Source organism: Procambarus clarkii, chromosome 22 (assembly GCF_040958095.1).
Source record: "Procambarus clarkii isolate CNS0578487 chromosome 22, FALCON_Pclarkii_2.0, whole genome shotgun sequence".
NCBI lineage: Eukaryota > Metazoa > Arthropoda > Malacostraca > Decapoda > Cambaridae > Procambarus > Procambarus clarkii.
This window is the reverse complement of record NC_091171.1, coordinates 36,302,464-36,319,184: the sequence shown is the minus strand read 5'-3', so window position 1 is coordinate 36,319,184 and position 16,721 is coordinate 36,302,464. Positions and strand designations below refer to the sequence as shown.

General features: G+C 44.4%; 1 protein-coding gene and 1 long non-coding RNA gene across 2 annotated transcripts in view; one reads left to right on the top strand and one right to left on the bottom strand.

The window, feature by feature from the left end:
- Window positions 1-16,721, bottom strand: part of LOC123758865 (protein trapped in endoderm-1) — a 294,922-nt gene that overhangs the window by 268,951 nt on the left and 9,250 nt on the right. The gene's annotated exons all lie outside the window — the stretch shown is intronic.
- On the top strand, window positions 11,460-15,493 carry LOC138367361 (uncharacterized). The gene is made up of 2 exons (XR_011229328.1): window positions 11,460-14,268; window positions 14,307-15,493. It is a non-coding gene; the product is annotated as an uncharacterized lncRNA (long non-coding RNA).

Below are 16,721 nucleotides of genomic sequence, written 5' to 3'. Positions count from 1 at the left end.
TTCATGCATATAACATGCTCATGTTCATTCACATCAACATACTCACGTTAATCCATATCACCATACTCATGTTCATTCATATCACTTCCTTCAAAAATCCTCCTCCCCCCCCCCCCTGGGATTCACTCATTTACCCCACCTGCATATTCAACATTCTTCAATATCGGCCACTGAATTATTCACCCTCATTATTCACGGCTTCACTCATTTTCTACCCACTCAAGCCACAATTGTTTGAAACTATTTTACTCATTCATTTTTCATTATCTTTGAACGTTAATTAAATCTCACACAATATATATGATTCTGTATATGGTTATATTCTTCTATATAAATATATATATATATATATATATATATATATATATATATATATATATATATATATATATATATATATATATATATTAATTTTAGTATATTTTGGTAGCAGTCTTTTTTCTAGGCATAAATTATTTAATGCGGCAGAAAGCGTGAGATCAGTCAAAGATTCTAGCCCGAATCTTCTCAATTTGTTCTCATGTTTTCTTCTCTTGGGAAGAAAGTTTAAAAAATTATCTCTCCAAAAGTTCATTTCTGTCACATTAAACATAAGATAGATATAGATATATACTGTATATTTAACGATATTTATATGTACAAATGAAGTATACAAATGACTAAGCATATGCATTATAACTGATGTGTATAACGTAGGTTAGGTCAGGAGAGGTCAGGTCAAGCTATGTTATGCTATGTCAGTTCAGGTTAGGCTAGGTTAGGTTAAATTCTGCACACTAGTATTTCCCGTATAAAAGTCTGCCCTGTATACCAGTATTTCTTATATGTTAGTATTCCCTGTATAAAAAGAATACGCTGCATATCCATAAGTACTCACCTAGTTGTGATTGCGGAGGTTGAGGTTTAGCTCTTTGGTCCCGCCTCTCAACCGTCAATCAACTGGTGTACATGTTCCTGAGCCTACTGGGCTCTATCATATCTACATTTGAAACTGTGTATGGAGTCAGCCTCCACCACATCACAGCTTAATGAGTCACTTACAAAGGGAGAACTACCCAACTGATAGAAAAAAACAAATAAGGTACCAATTTTCAAGAAAGAAGATAGGGAGGAGGCACTAAACTACAGACCAGTATCACCGACAAGCATCTCCTGCAAAGTACTCGAAAGAATAATCAAGATAAGACTAGTTACTCACCCATAGAGAGAATTAGGTATGTAAATTAACATTAACTTGGCCTTAAGAAAAGGAAATCATGCCTAATAAGCTTACTAGAGTTATAGATAAGGTAACGAAACTAAGGCAGGATACAAACGGTTGGGCAGTTTGTGTATTTCTGGACTGCCAAAAAAGGCTTTGGATACAGTACTTCACAAGAGAGTACAACTGAAACTTGAGATGCAGGCGAGAATAAGCGGAAAAGCGCTGGCAGGGTGAGGAATTACCTAACTGACTGGAGTCAGAGAGCAGCAGAAAGGGGCAAGAAGTCGGACCGGCGGAGGGTAACAAGCGGAGTACCTCAAGGGTCAATGATGTGACCTATAGTGTTTCTTATCTTTAAAATTACCTATCTACAGGAGATGAGTCTTATATGTCGATGTTTGCAGACGATGCACAATTTTAAAGAGGAGGCGTGAAAGATGAGGAAAATAAGATTTTCCAAGATGACTTAAACAAGCTGTAGAGATGTTCCAAGGAATGGTTACTGGAGTTTCACACCAGCTAGAGCAAGGTGATGGAAATGGGAACAGGTGACAGGAGAGCAGAGTGTCAGTACACAATGAAGGGAAGCTACCTCCCTGTAACGACTAGAAAGATAAAGACCTGGAGGTGGACGTAACATGAAGCATAACTCCAGAGGCTCATATAAATAGGATAACGTCAGCAGTATGCTCTGACGTGGAGAGGGGGGACCTGCTGCCTGGGTAACAGCTTCTCACCCGAATCAACCTACCCTGGCTTTGCGCCCTGGTGAGGTCACTCCAGACCGACAACCAGAGCGCAACTCCATAGTCTCCTATGGAGACTGATGGATGCCTACTATACTCTAAATCAGCAAAAGTTAGAACATCATTCATGACCCTAAATTAGGAGACATTTAGATCGCTGTACACCACCTATGTGAGACCAGTCTTAGAGTATGCCGCCCCATCGTGGAGCCCACCTTCTAAAAATAAAACACAAGAAAACTCAAAAAGGTTCATAAGTTTACAACGAGGCTCATTACAGAATTGCAATGGATGAAGCAACAAGAGAGAGGGATGACCAGATAGAGAGGTATAAAATACTTAAGGGTATTGACACAGTTGAAAAACAGGAATGTTCACAATACCAATAGACCAAGAGTGCTCAGCTAAATCATTGATATGTAAAAAAGTTTTCTCTTAGCGTAAGATTAATGGGAAAACGTAATTAACTAAAGGAGCAAGATGTAGAAGCAAACTCCATTCATAGTTTTAAAAGAAGATATGATTGGGAAATAGGCCAGGTGACATTGCACTAGACAACCAGGGCATAGAAAGCGGGGTCCAAGAGCCATTGTTTGACCCGACAGGCAAAAATATATGATTACGCACAAACAAAGAGTTAGGGGGGGGGGGACGTGATCACCTCATACAAGATTCTGAAAGGAATTTACAGGGTAGACCAAGTTTATTTAACACAAGATGTTCACCCACTAGGCGTTTCTGCCCGAAACGCTGCGCGTACTAGTGGCTTTACAAGATTGTAAATACTATGCTATGTATTCTGACAAACCCAATGTACCTTCTTGTATATAAATAAATAAATAAATAAATAAATAAATAAATAAATAAATAAATAAATAAATAAATAAATAAATAAATAAATAAATAAATAAACTAGGGGACACAGGTGGAAATTGAGTGACTAAATGAGCCATAGAGCCATTAACAAGAATTTGTTTAGTGTCAGCGTAATTAATAAACGGAATGCACTTGGCAGTGATGTGGTGGAGGCTGACTCCATACACAGTTTCAAATGTAGATATGATAGAGCCCAGTAGGCTCAGGAATCTGTACACCTGTTGATTGACGGTTGAGAGGCGGGACCAAAGAAGCTCCACCCCCCATTCCCCCCCCGCAAACACAACTAAGTGAGTACACATGGCCTCGTGGCTGAGTGGATAGCACTCGGGGAATCGGATCCAGGTTCGATTCCCGGCCGAGACAGAAACAAATGGGCAGAGTTTCTTTCATCCGATGTTTTTGTTCACCTACCAGTAAATAGGTACCTGGGATTTAGACGGCTGCTACGGGCTGATTCTTAGGGATGTGTGTGTGTGTGTGTGTGTGTGTGAGTGTGTGTGTGTGTGTGTGTGTGTGTGTGTGTGTGTGTGTGTGTGTGTGTGTGTGTGTGTGTGTGTGTGTGTGTGTGTGTGTGTGTGTGTGTGTGTGTGTGTGTGTGTGTGTGTGTGTGTACTCACCTAGTTGTACTCACCTAATTGTGTCTGCAGGATCGAGCATTGACTCTTGGATCCCGCCTTTCGAGCATCGGTTGTTTACAGCAATGACTCCTGTCCTATTTCCCTATCATACCTGGTTTTAAAATTATGAATAGTATTTGCTTCCACAACCTGTTCCTGAAGTGCATTCCATTTCCCCACTACTCTCACGCTAAAAGAAAACTTCCTAACATCTCTGTGACTCATCTGAGTTTCAAGCTTCCATCCATGTCCTCTCGTTCTGTTACTATTCCGTGTGAACATTTCGTCTATGTCCACTCTGTCAATTCCTCTGAGTATCTTATACGTTCCTATCATGTCCCCCCTCTCCCTTCTTCTTTCTAGTGTCGTAAGGCACAGTTCCCTCAGGCGCTCTTCATACCCCATCCCTCGTAGCTCTGGGACGAGTCTCGTTGCAAACCTCTGAACCTTTTCCAGTTTCATTATATGCTTCTTCAGATGGGGACTCCATGATGAGGCGGCATACTCTAAGACTGGCCTTACGTAGGCAGTGTAAAGCGCCCTAAATGCCTCCTTACTTAGGTTTCTGAATGATGTTCTAACTTTTGCCAGTGTAGAGTACGCTGCTGTCGTTATCCTATTAATATGTGCCTCAGGAGATAGATTAGGTGTTACGTCCACCCCCAGGTCTCTTTCACGCGTCGTTACAGGTAGGCTGTTCCCCTTCATTGTGTACTGTCCCTTTGGTCTCCTATCTCCTAATCCCATTTCCATAACTTTACATTTGCTCGTGTTGAATTCTAGTAGCCATTTCTCTGACCATCTCTGCAATCTGTTCAGGTCCTCTTGGAGGATCCTGCAATCCTCATCTGTCACAACTCTTCTCATCAACTTTGCATCATCCGCAAACATCGACATGTAGGACTCTACGCCTGTAAACATGTCGTTAACATATACAAGAAATAGAATTGGTCCCAGCACCGATCCTTGTGGTACTCCACTTGTTACTGTTCGCCAGTCCGACTTCTCGCCCCTTACCGTAACTCTTTGGCTCCTTCCTGTTAGGTAGTTCCTTATCCATTCTAGGACCTTTCCCCCCACCCCCGCCTGCCTCTCGAGCTTGAACAGCAGTCTCATGTGCGGTACTGTATCAAAGGCTTTTTGGCAGTCCAGAAATATGCAGTCTGCCCAACCATCTCTGTCCTGTCTTATCCTCGTTATTTTATCATAGAATTCCAGAAGGTTTGTTAGGCACGATTTCCCTGTCCAGAACCCACTGGTTCGATTCCCGGCCGAGACAGAAACAAATGGGCAGAGTTGTGTGTGTGTGTGTGTGTGTGTGTGTGTGTGTGTGTGTGTGTGTGTGTATGTGTGTGTGTATGTGTGTGTACGTGTATAAGAGAGAAATATATGTAGTAGACATAATTGAGGGAAAAAAATACATCGATTAGAAAGACTAATAACCAAGAACTAACAGCTCGACTCCGCAGGCACAAATAGTAAATAGTAAACAAAAAAAAATAATAAATACACACACACATTAACTTGGGCTGAATAAACTAAGCGCAGACATGGAAATGATCTTACTTAAAATTTACCATTTAATGTGTATAGGAATATTATACACGCGCCCCATAATAATGGTCACTCACACCGGCAAAATACTAAACAGATACCGAGCGCGCTAAATGACTTGACAGCAAGTTATAACGCAATAGGGAAGAAGACCATAACAAAGTCCTTGGAAGGCCTGAAGAAGGCACACTAGATTATGTCGCTTCAGGAGAAGCTAGCAAGGTCACCAATCCCCCCAAAAAATATTAGAATATACAAAGTTTGGGTGCATTATAAGAATGTCCTCAAGCGCATTGGATTGGATAAAGTAATTGCAAAGCTCCTGGTACCTCATACCAACGGGTCTGAATGGTCTATAATACACTGGACATTCAATAATGTAGTGTGGGAGATCATGCCTCAGTTCCTGCTCACAGAGTTTGCACCTTGAGTGCTCAGTACTGGGAGATCCGTCACCTGTAGCCACCTGCCACAGGTAACGGTAACCCAACCTGACCCTAGCAACCACTGTGTGGCACAGTCTGGTGGACGTTTTGTTGTTGTTGTTATAGATTCAGCTACTCGGAACAAGTTCCAAGTAGCACGGGCTATGGTGAGCCCGTAGTGGACTTACCTGGCACAGGAGCGGTGAGGGGGTGGGGGGCCTGGTCGACGTTTTGAGCTGTCCATATATACATACATAGGCGTCAGATGTAACCGTTTCAGAATATGCTATAGTTCTCAAATGCGGTGTTAAAATTTCGCAAATTTGCGTTACAAATTATAAAGATGCCTTTGGCATTGTAGAATGTTGTATACAAATGTTCTATTGACAAAAACACTTCGGCCAGTAAAACAGTAAAACTTCGGCCAGTAAAACCCCGGCCAGTAAAACTTCGGCCAGTAAAACCCCGGCCAGTAAAACTTCGGCCAGTAAAACCCCGGCCAGTAAAACTTCGGCCAGTAAAACCCCGGCCATTAAAACCCCGGCCAGTAAAACCCCGGCCAGTAAAACTTCGGCCAGTAAAACCCCGGCCATTAAAACCCCGGCCAGTAAAACCCCGGCCAGTAAAACCCCGGCCAGTGCAACTCTTCATCTTAAAGTAGCTTGACATTGAGCTCACCGGTTTTCACACACAAACACGTCACGTGTGTTTTAGCGTGTGTATCTGCTGCCGCTGCCCTCCGGAACGGGCAGTGTTTGTACCAACTTACACTGGACCACAATGTGATTATTTTGTAGAGAACACGATCAAGAAGGTAACAGTGAACCCTATTTACACTAGGATAGTACAAATGTGCAAAACAAAGCCTAAGATGACGTAAATATATATATATTTGTACTAAGATTGATTATTGCAGTGGTGGAGGTTCACCCAATTGTTGATATACTGGCATTTATGGAGAATGAGTTGGTAGGTATATATGCTACAAAGGGTGTATGTGTATACAAGTGTATTTCCCTCATATCAGAGTTAGTTATATAATTTATTTATCTGTAATTTTATCATTAACCATCAATGGTTTCTTTGAGAACTGCTCTCTGTGTTATATATATATATATATATATATATATATATATATATATATATATATATATATATATATATATATATAATATATATATATATATATATATATATATATATATATAATATATATAATATTTGTGTTTTAGCATTAGTCAGTTTCTATTGTACGATATTTAATAAAGGTAGAATATATGTAAATTATTTTATTTATCCTGCAAGGATATTTAGTTTTGTTTTCATGATCTCCATTTGATCCTGACCGGCATTGTGTCGAGATGCGAGAGAACCATTGAGTACGATTTGCTAAATATTGTTATGGATTTACTAGAACGGGTACCCGGCGTCGCTCGGGGTCTGGGATACCATACCTTCTCTACGTACCGGCTTCATCACTGTACGGATCTTCACTACTCACTATTTCCGTCACTGTAACCGTCTTTACTAGACACTATTTTCTGTATTGTACAGTATAAGGAGGAGAAACTCCAGTGTCTCCTCCTCATACTCTAGTGTCAAGCTCCTCCTCATACTCCAGTGTCTAGCTCCTCCTCATACTCCAGTGTCTAGCTCCTCCTCATACTCCAGTGTCAAGCTCCTCCTCATACTCCAGTGTCTAGCTCCTCCTCATACTCCAGTGTCAAGCTCCTCCTCATACTCCAGTGTCTAGCTCCTCCTCATACTCCAGTGTCTAGCTCCTCAGACTCTAGTGTCTAGCTCCTCCTCATACTCCAGTGTCTAGCTCCTCCTCATACTCCAGTGTCTAGCTCCTCCTCATACTCCAGTGTCTAGCTCCTCCTCATACTCCAGTGTCAAGCTCCTCCTCATACTCCAGTGTCTAGCTCCTCCTCATACTCCAGTGTCTAGCTCCTCATACTCTAGTGTCTAGCTCCTCCTCATACTCAAGTGTCTAGCTCCTCAGACTCTCGTGTCTAGCTCCTCCTCATACTCCAGTGTCTAGCTCCTCCTCATACTCCAGTGTCTAGCTCCTCCTCATACTCCAGTGTCTAGCTCCTCCTCATACTCCAGTGTCAAGCTCCTCCTCATACTCCAGTGTCTAGCTCCTCCTCATACTCCAGTGTCTAGCTCCTCATACTCTAGTGTCTAGCTCCTCCTCATACTCCAGTGTCTAGGTCCTCCTCATATTCCAGTGTCTAGCTCCTCCTCATACTCCAGTGTCTAGCTCCTCCTCATACTCCAGTGTCTAGCTCCTCCTCATACTCCAGTGTCTAGCTCCTCATACCCCAGTGTCTCCTCCTCATACTCCAGTGTCTAGCTCCTCCTCATACTCCAGTGTCTAGCTCCTCCTCATACTCCAGTGTCTAGCTCCTCCTCATACTCCAGTGTCTAGCTCCTCATACCCCAGTGTCTCCTCCTCATACTCCAGTGTCTAGCTCCTCCTCATACTCCAGTGTCTAGCTCCTCCTCATACTCCAGTGTCTAGCTCCTCCTCATACTCCAGTCTCTAGCTCCTCCTCATACTCCAGTGTCTAGCTCCTCCTCATACTTCAGTCTCTAGCTCATCCTCATACTTCCAGTGTCTAGTTCCTCCTCATACTCCAGTGTCTCCTCCTCATATCATGTGTAATAACCTTATATCTTCTCCACAAACTGGGCCTCACCTGATCCAATATCAGTTTCAGTTTTTAAACCTGTGTTTTTGCTTTATTTAAGAACACCATTTCTGTTCCTATCGTGCCGAACCACTTGGGCTGGATGGTAGAGCGACTGTCTCGCTGCTTTGCAGGTCGGCGTTCAATCCCCAAACCTTTATCCTGGAATGCGTTCCAAGGGCTATATAGACGTAATGACTTGGTGCTTTCCCCTGATAACTATCTTATCTCCTTCTCTCTTTTGTCTTTCACCATCACCAAGATTATTATCTTCATGTGAGGTTATTATGAGGAGAACACACTAAGCAAATATGGCATAAGAAATATTGCCGGAACAACCGTGGACATTTTTAAGAGGAAACTAGATTTATTCCTCCAAGGAGTGCCGGACCAACCGGGCTGTGGTGGGTATGTGGGCCTGCGGGCCGCTCCAAGCAACAGCCTGGTGGACCAAACTCTCACAAGTCAAGCCTGGCCTCGGGCCGGGCTTGGGGAGTAGAAGAACTACTAGAACCCCATCAACCAGGTATCAACCAGGTATCAACCAGGTATCAACCAGGTATATAACACTTGGAAGTTTTGTGAGGACTAGAAACTGGGATATGAGGACAAGATGCTAGGATATGAGGACATGATGCTGGGATATGAGGACATGATGCTGAGATATGAGGACAAGGAGCTGGGATATGAGGACAAAGAGCTGGGATATGAGGACAAGGAGTTGGGATATGAGGACAAGGAGCTGGGATATGAGGACAAAGAGCTGGGATATGATTACAAGGAGCTGGGATATGAGGACAAGGAGCTGGGATATGAGGACAAAGAGCTGGGATATGAGGACAAGGAGTTGGGATATGAGGACAAAGAGCTGGGATATGAGGACAAGATGCTGGGATATGAGGACAAGATGCTGGGATATGAGGACATGATGCTGAGATATGAGGACAAGGAGCTGGGATATGAGGACAAGGAGCTGGGATATGAGGACAAAGAGCTGGAATATGAGGACAAGGAGTTGGGATATGAGGACAAAGAGCTGGGATATGAGGACAAGATGCTGGGATATGAGGACAAGATGCTGGGATATGAGGACAAAGAGCTGGGATATGAGGACAAGATGCTGGGATATAAGGACAAAATGCTGGGATATGAGGACAAAGAGCTGGAATATAAGGAGAAAGAGCTGGGATATGAGGACAAGATGCTGGGATATGAGGACAAAGAGCTGGGATATGAGGAGAAAGAGATGGGATATGAGGACGGAAGGAAGGTTAACGATGCCCAGGCACTTGAACCATCGGGAGATCGAACGCCAACCATGGAGGAAACAAAGGACGTCGCTTTATCGGCAAATTTCAAGTGGATGAGTGAACCTTATACTTCCTTATCTCACCTAATGAAAGACTTCATTATGTGAATAAAGCTGTCACGGGCCGCTGAGTGTTTGGGTGGACAGGCGGAGATACGGTGTAAGGAGGAGAGGGGACGTCTTGGGGTCCATTGCTAGTCATCCGGAGGCAGTAGGACGCTTAGGGTGAGATGCTGATTGCGTCAAAGATGTCGAGGCGTTTAAGATAAACAGGTGATTGAAGTTGACATGGCAGGTGGGTGGGGGGTTAAGGTGGTGGGGTGGGGTGGGGCTAGGTGGGTGGGTGGGGCTAGGTGGTGGGTGGAGTAAGGTGAGTAAGGCATGGAGGGATAGAAGGGTGGGGTGGGGGGGGACACAAGATGGATAGAGGGGCATCTTCTGTCTAACCTTTTCCGCTACCACTCATAGAATAATTATGGCGTCTATTACCATTTACAGGATAGGTTATGGGGTCCATAACCATTCGTAGGATGGGGTGACCCGCCCCCCCCCCACCAATCATGTGGGTGTTGACCAGACCACACATTAGAAAGTGAAGAGACGACGACGTTTCAGTCCGTCCTGGACCATTCTCAAGTCGATTGTGATGATGAAAGGATTAATAAAGATTAAGCCATGTGGGTGGTCAACTACCACCGACATGATCAACTGCCAACCACTGCAACTCACAGGACGGGTATGGGGTCCACTGCAAGTCACAGGATGGGTATGGGGTCCACTGCAACTCACAGGGCAAGTATAGGGTCCACTGCAAGTCACAGGATGGGTATGGGGTCCACTGCAAGTCACAGGATGGGTATGGGGTCCACTGCAAGTCACAGGATGGGTATGGGGTCCACTGCAAGTCACAGGACGGGTATGGGGTCCACTGCAAGTCACAGGATGGGTATGGGGTCCACTGCAAGTCACAGGATGGGTATGGGGTCCACTGCAAGTCACAGGATGGGTATGGGGTCCACTGCAAGTCACAGGATGGGTATGGGGTCCACTGCAAGTCACAGGACGGGTATGGGGTCCACTGCAAGTCACAGGATGGGTATGGGGTCCACTGCAACTCACAGGGCAAGTAAAGGGTCCACTGCAACTCACAGGACGGGTATAGGGTCCACTGCAAGTCACAGGATGGGTATAGGGTCCACTGCAACTCACAGGATGGGTATGGGGTCCACTGCAAGTCACAGGATGGGTATGGGGTCCACTGCAAGTCACAGGACGGGTATGGGGTCCACTGCAAGTCACAGGATGGGTATGGGGTCCACTGCAAGTCACAGGACGGGTATGGGGTCCACTGCAAGTCACAGGACGGGTATGGGGTCCACTGCAAGTCACAGGATGGGTATGGGGTCCACTGCAAGTCACAGGATGGGTATGGGGTCCACTGCAAGTCACAGGACGGGTATGGGGTCCACTGCAAGTCACAGGATGGGTATGGGGTCCACTGCAACTCACAGGGCAAGTAAAGGGTCCACTGCAACTCACAGGACGGGTATAGGGTCCACTGCAAGTCACAGGATGGGTATAGGGTCCACTGCAACTCACAGGATGGGTATGGGGTCCACTGCAAGTCACAGGATGGGTATGGGGTCCACTGCAAGTCACAGGACGGGTATGGGGTCCACTGCAAGTCACAGGATGGGTATGGGGTCCACTGCAAGTCACAGGACGGGTATGGGGTCCACTGCAAGTCACAGGACGGGTATGGGGTCCACTGCAAGTCACAGGATGGGTATGGGGTCCACTGCAAGTCACAGGATGGGTATGGGGTCCACTACTACTAGCAATTATTATTTTGTTTCTACCACAGACGTGGCCATACATTTACAATGCTAACCAGCATATATATATATATATATATATATATATATATATATATATATATATATATATATATATATATATATATATATATATATATATATATATATATATATATATATATACATATACATATACATTTTCTTCTGTCCTCCATGGACAGGATGAGAGATCTGTTAAACATATACTTCAGTGATTTATTGAACAATCAACCACAGAAAGTGAGTGTAGTGCTTTTCAAATGCTACTCTAACCTACCAACATAAATACTTAGAAACACTATATTGTTGAATATGACCGAAAGGGGAGGAATAATGATTCTAACTCGAATCTTCTCAATATTTCTTGTTTTCCTGATGAGCAAGTATGCTCTAGTATGTAGAAAAAATTGTAGAGGCTGAAGAAATCAACGGCCTCTAGGAAACCAAATTCCCTTTATTTACTTTTAATGTACATGTTTTGTAAACAATCTAATATGTATAACTGTGTAACCTTGTATTGTAAAGTGTAGAACATAAATAATTAAAAGGGGGATGGTAGGAGAAGTGAATACACATACGTATTTAGAGATAAACGGCATTTTTTTCTCTGAATGTTCTTTATTCCCTTCTTTGAGGCTATGGGTCCCTATAGTTGTACCAGAGGTGGTACCCCTTTAAATAAATAAATAGATAAATAATAATTATGTTCAGTTAAATAAAAGGGTCACCCATAGTAAGTAATAGTTTTCATTGAGCAAAATTTTATTTAATAAGATAGAAAACGAGCATCAACACCTCATTTGTTACTGTAAACTATAATAATAATACAAATTGGTTTAATTTATCTAAAAAATGTATAATTTGATTTGTCGAGGACAGGGAAACTTGTGGATATATCCTTTAAGTGTAGGCTTGTATCACGGTCAAACTGCTCAGCCTCCCTAAGGATGTAACCTGAAAACGCAGAAAACCTGAATATACAATCGAATATGCAATCCCCTGTGATGATGTGGTAATTTAAGACACTCGCATGACTTTTCAAGTGCGCTTTGTCCTAGGTTCGTATCCTGGCCGGGGAGGATTTACTGGGCGTTAATCCTGGGGGAGGGGATATTTATCCTTGTGTATAAGGGGGGGGGGCGTGGGGGGGGGGAGGAGGGACCCCCCCCCCCAGCCACACCTGTCATTCATCGCTAACATGTATACCGCAGAGGTGAGGAGGTCTTCTTCAAGGCGTCACGCAAGAGACTTCAGACTCTCGTTGGCTCACTTCATGGGTCAAATATTATTTGTTGTGTCTAACATTAAACATATTGTCAAGTTTTCTTTTTTTTTCAATTAATGACCAAAAATAAGGTATTTTTCAGTCACATATAAACCAACTCAAACACACACACTCAAGATCAAACACACACACTCAAGAACAAACACACACACTCAAGAACAAACACACACACTCAAGAACAAACACACACACTCAAGAACAAACACACACACACACACGAGGACAAACACGTACACACTCAAGAACAAACACGCACACACACACAAGAACAAACACTTACGCAAACACACCAACAAACACGCACAAACACCCGGCAGACTCCATACACTGTTTGAAATGTAGATATGATAGAGCCCAGTAGGCTCAGGAATCTGTACACAAGTTGATTGACAGTTGATAGGCGGGACCAAAGAGCCAGAGCTCAACCCCGGCAAGCACAACTAGGTGCGTACAACTAAGTGAATAAACAAGAACAAACAACAACAGCAAAAGCCCCTAAGAACGTCCTCTGCAGGAAGGAATGCCTAACCGCTTCCGGTGACTGGGCGAGGCCACTCACAGCCTCTCGGAAACACTGCAAGAGGAGAAAAATACCAGGGATGCGAACTCTGACCCGGAAGTAATCACGGGAGGAATCGGTCTTTTTTTTGTGGTGAGCTGAGCTCATTCCCCCGGGTGTTGTCTCTGACGGAGACCACTCTCCCAGAGACAGAGACACTGAGAGACAGACAGACAGACATATACGTATTTACAGGTATAGAGGCAGACATACAAACATATATAGTTATAGACATATATCAATATATCTCATCAACTTCCACAAGGTATCGACATGAATAGCGCGAAACTGCTTTCATAATACTTTTCCTACATTAAAACATCAACACCCATATCAGTCCACTTGAGGATATATGTGTGGAATAACAATCTCCGTTGAGGTCTGATAAAGACTTTTTGTGCCCACTGTAATCCTTTTTTGCGCTACCGCTCACAGGATGAGTATTGGGTGCACAATAAACTACCAGCCTCCGGCGGCAACAATAAAATAAAATAAACCATAGTAGCTTCCCATTCCAAGGTTGACAGAAATCGGACAAATCGGAGACTTCATATCTTTGGCCGACCACAGAGCCTTCGACACAGTTACCTTGAGGTGCTTCCGGGGCTTAGCGTCCTCGCGGCCCGGTCGTCGACCAGACCTCCTGGTTGCTGGACTGATCAATCAGGCTGTTAGACGCGGCTGCTCGCAGCCTGACGTATGAGTCACAGCCAGGTTGATCAGGTGTCCTTTTGAGGTGCTTATCCAGTTCTCTCTCTTGAACACTGTGAGGGGTCTGCCAGTTATGCCCCTTATGTGTAGCGGAAGCGTGTTGAACAGTCTCGGACCTCTGATGTTGATAGAGTTCTCTCTCAGAGTACCTGTTGCACCTCAGAGGGGAGGTGCAACAGGTAGACACAAATTGGAGGGAGTGACAGATTATACTACGGTAGAGCATCTGTGCAAAATGAAACAGTCACAGAGTGAAACGTCTCCTGAAAAGGACAGATGTGTCAACGATTGGGAAGTTCTGATGAGATGACACAGGTGTCAAGGTCTGGAATGTGTCCAGGAGATGACACAGGTGTCAAAGGTCTGGAATGTGCCCAGGAGATGACACAGGTGTCAAGGTCTGGAATGTGTCCAGGAGATGACACAGGTGTCAAAGGTCTGGAATGTGCCCAGGAGATGACACAGGTGTCAAGGTCTGGAATGTGTCCAGGAGATGACACAGGTGTCAAGGTCTGGAATGTGTCCAGGAGATGACACAGGTGTCAAAGGTCTGGAATGTGTCCAGGAGATGACGCAGGTGTCAAAGATCTGGAATGTGTCCAGGAGATGACGCAGGTGTCAAAGGTCTGGAATGTGTCCAGGAGATGACGCAGGTGTCAAAGGTCTGGAATGTGCCCAGGAGATGACACAGGTGTCAAAAGTCTGGAATGTGTCCAGGAGATGACACAGGTGTCAACGATCTGGAATGTGCCCAGGAGATGACGCAGGTGTCAAAGGTCTGGAATGTGTCCAGGAGATGACGCAGGTGTCAAAGGTCTGGAATGTGCCCAGGAGATGACACAGGTGTCAAAGGTCTGGAATGTGTCCAGGAGATGACACAGGTGTCAACGATCTGGAATGTGCCCAGGAGATGACGCAGGTGTCAAAGGTCTGGAATGTGTCCAGGAGATGACGCAGGTGTCAAAGGTCTGGAATGTGCCCAGGAGATGACACAGGTGTCAAAGGTCTGGAATGTGTCCAGGAGATGACACAGGTATCAAAGGTCTGGAATGTGTCCAGGAGATGACACAGGTGTCAACGATCTGGAATGTGCCCAGGAGATGACGCAGGTGTCAAGGTCTGGAATGTGATGATAATTTTCCCAGGACGCAAGAAGTCGTTCTCACGACCCGTCGTCCTCCTCCTCCACCTTGCTCCTCTCTGCTGAGAATTGTTGCTGACTTTAAGACAAGTGTTTCCCTCCTTACCTATTCGTGCTCACGGGCCGGAAGGAATAGCTCCTGGGCCCCCGCTTCTTCACAACTGAGTGTTTTTCGTAAATTACTGGTAATTCTATATATGATTATATATAACGGCGATATATCATTAAAACATAATAATGCATAACAGCATACCCCCATCATTCTAAAAATTATATCATATAATATGGGCCAATCAAAAATATTTGATAGGCCTATATAATTTTTTGTTTGTATCCAAGAGTTTTTTGACCCGGGGGAGGGGGCTGGGGGGGGGGGGACGTGCACCTGGTGGGAGAGAGCAGCTGTGGTGCACTCAACTCTCGTGGGTTCTCTTACCTGGAATGTCTGGTATCGAGGGTCTTCCTGAGTCATGGGGAAGTGTGAGTCAAGTGGTGTGTGTGTGTGTGTGTGTGTGTGTGTGTGTGTGTATGTGTGTGTGTGTGTGTGTGTGTGTGTGTGTGTGTGTGTGTGTGTGTGTGTGTGTGTGTGTGTGTGTGTGTGTGTGTGTGTGTGTGTGTGTGTGTGTGTGTGTGTGTGTGTGTGTGTGTGTGTGTGTGTGTGTGTGTGTAAAGACATAAGCTAACCTTGACGATTGTGAATTTATTTTTTATACAGACCGAAACAGATCTCGGTACAAAGTATATAAATAGCAGAAGGTTGCATTCAGGAAAGACCTGGGTAAATACTGGCTAGGAGAAAAAAATGAATTGCTAATTTATGAAAAAAAACTACTGAGAAGCATAATAAACGTGGGAGCAATTAATTGTTTCAAGCGTAGGCTACACACATATATATATAAATGAATTTAAGTGGCTATAAATAGGAGCTGCCTTTTATGAGCCAATAGGTTTTCTTCAGTTCCTTTATTGATATTTTATTTTTGTATGTCAGTCTGCCCTATGGTCTCGTAGGGGTGGTCTCGTAGCCTGGTGGGAAGCGCGCAGGACTCGTAATTCTGTGGCGCGGGTTCGATTCCCGCACGAGGCAGAAACAAATGGGCAAAGTTTCTTTCACCCTGAATGCCCCTGTTACCTAGCAGTAAATAGGTACCTGGGAGTTAGTCAGCTGTCATGGGCTGCTTCCTGGGGGTGGAGGCCTGGTCGAGGACCGGGCCGCGGGGACACTAAAGCCCCGAAATCATCTCAAGATAACCTCAAGATGGTGGCTCTAATCCCATGACGACTAAATTCGAGTATCGTAAATAAACGAAAAAATGCATATTACTGAATATATATATTAATTTTTCATTAAAAGCAATGTATCAGAATAATTGTCATCTTAAAAGGATAATAAAACAGCAAATACCAAAATATTTGTAAAAAAGTCATGATTTAATTACGAATATAATGTGCCTACCATGTGCACTGATCATAAAGGTCACGCATAGTAGAGTGTGACCTTGGAAAGACAGGTGAAGTTGACAACACACCTGTTGTTTACAATAACCTCACACACACCTGGGCAGGCCAGCAGAGGCAGGTCTAGGATCCTGCGTTTCCTAGACGAGGTCCTGCTTGTGCTCCTCGCGGCCCGCGAGAGTCCTACAGGACTTGCTGATGCCTCGCTACCCGCATCTGGGGTTGATGTGAGGAGCTTCTCCACTCCTCCAGCTCGCTGCCTCCTTCTCTGAGTAAATTCG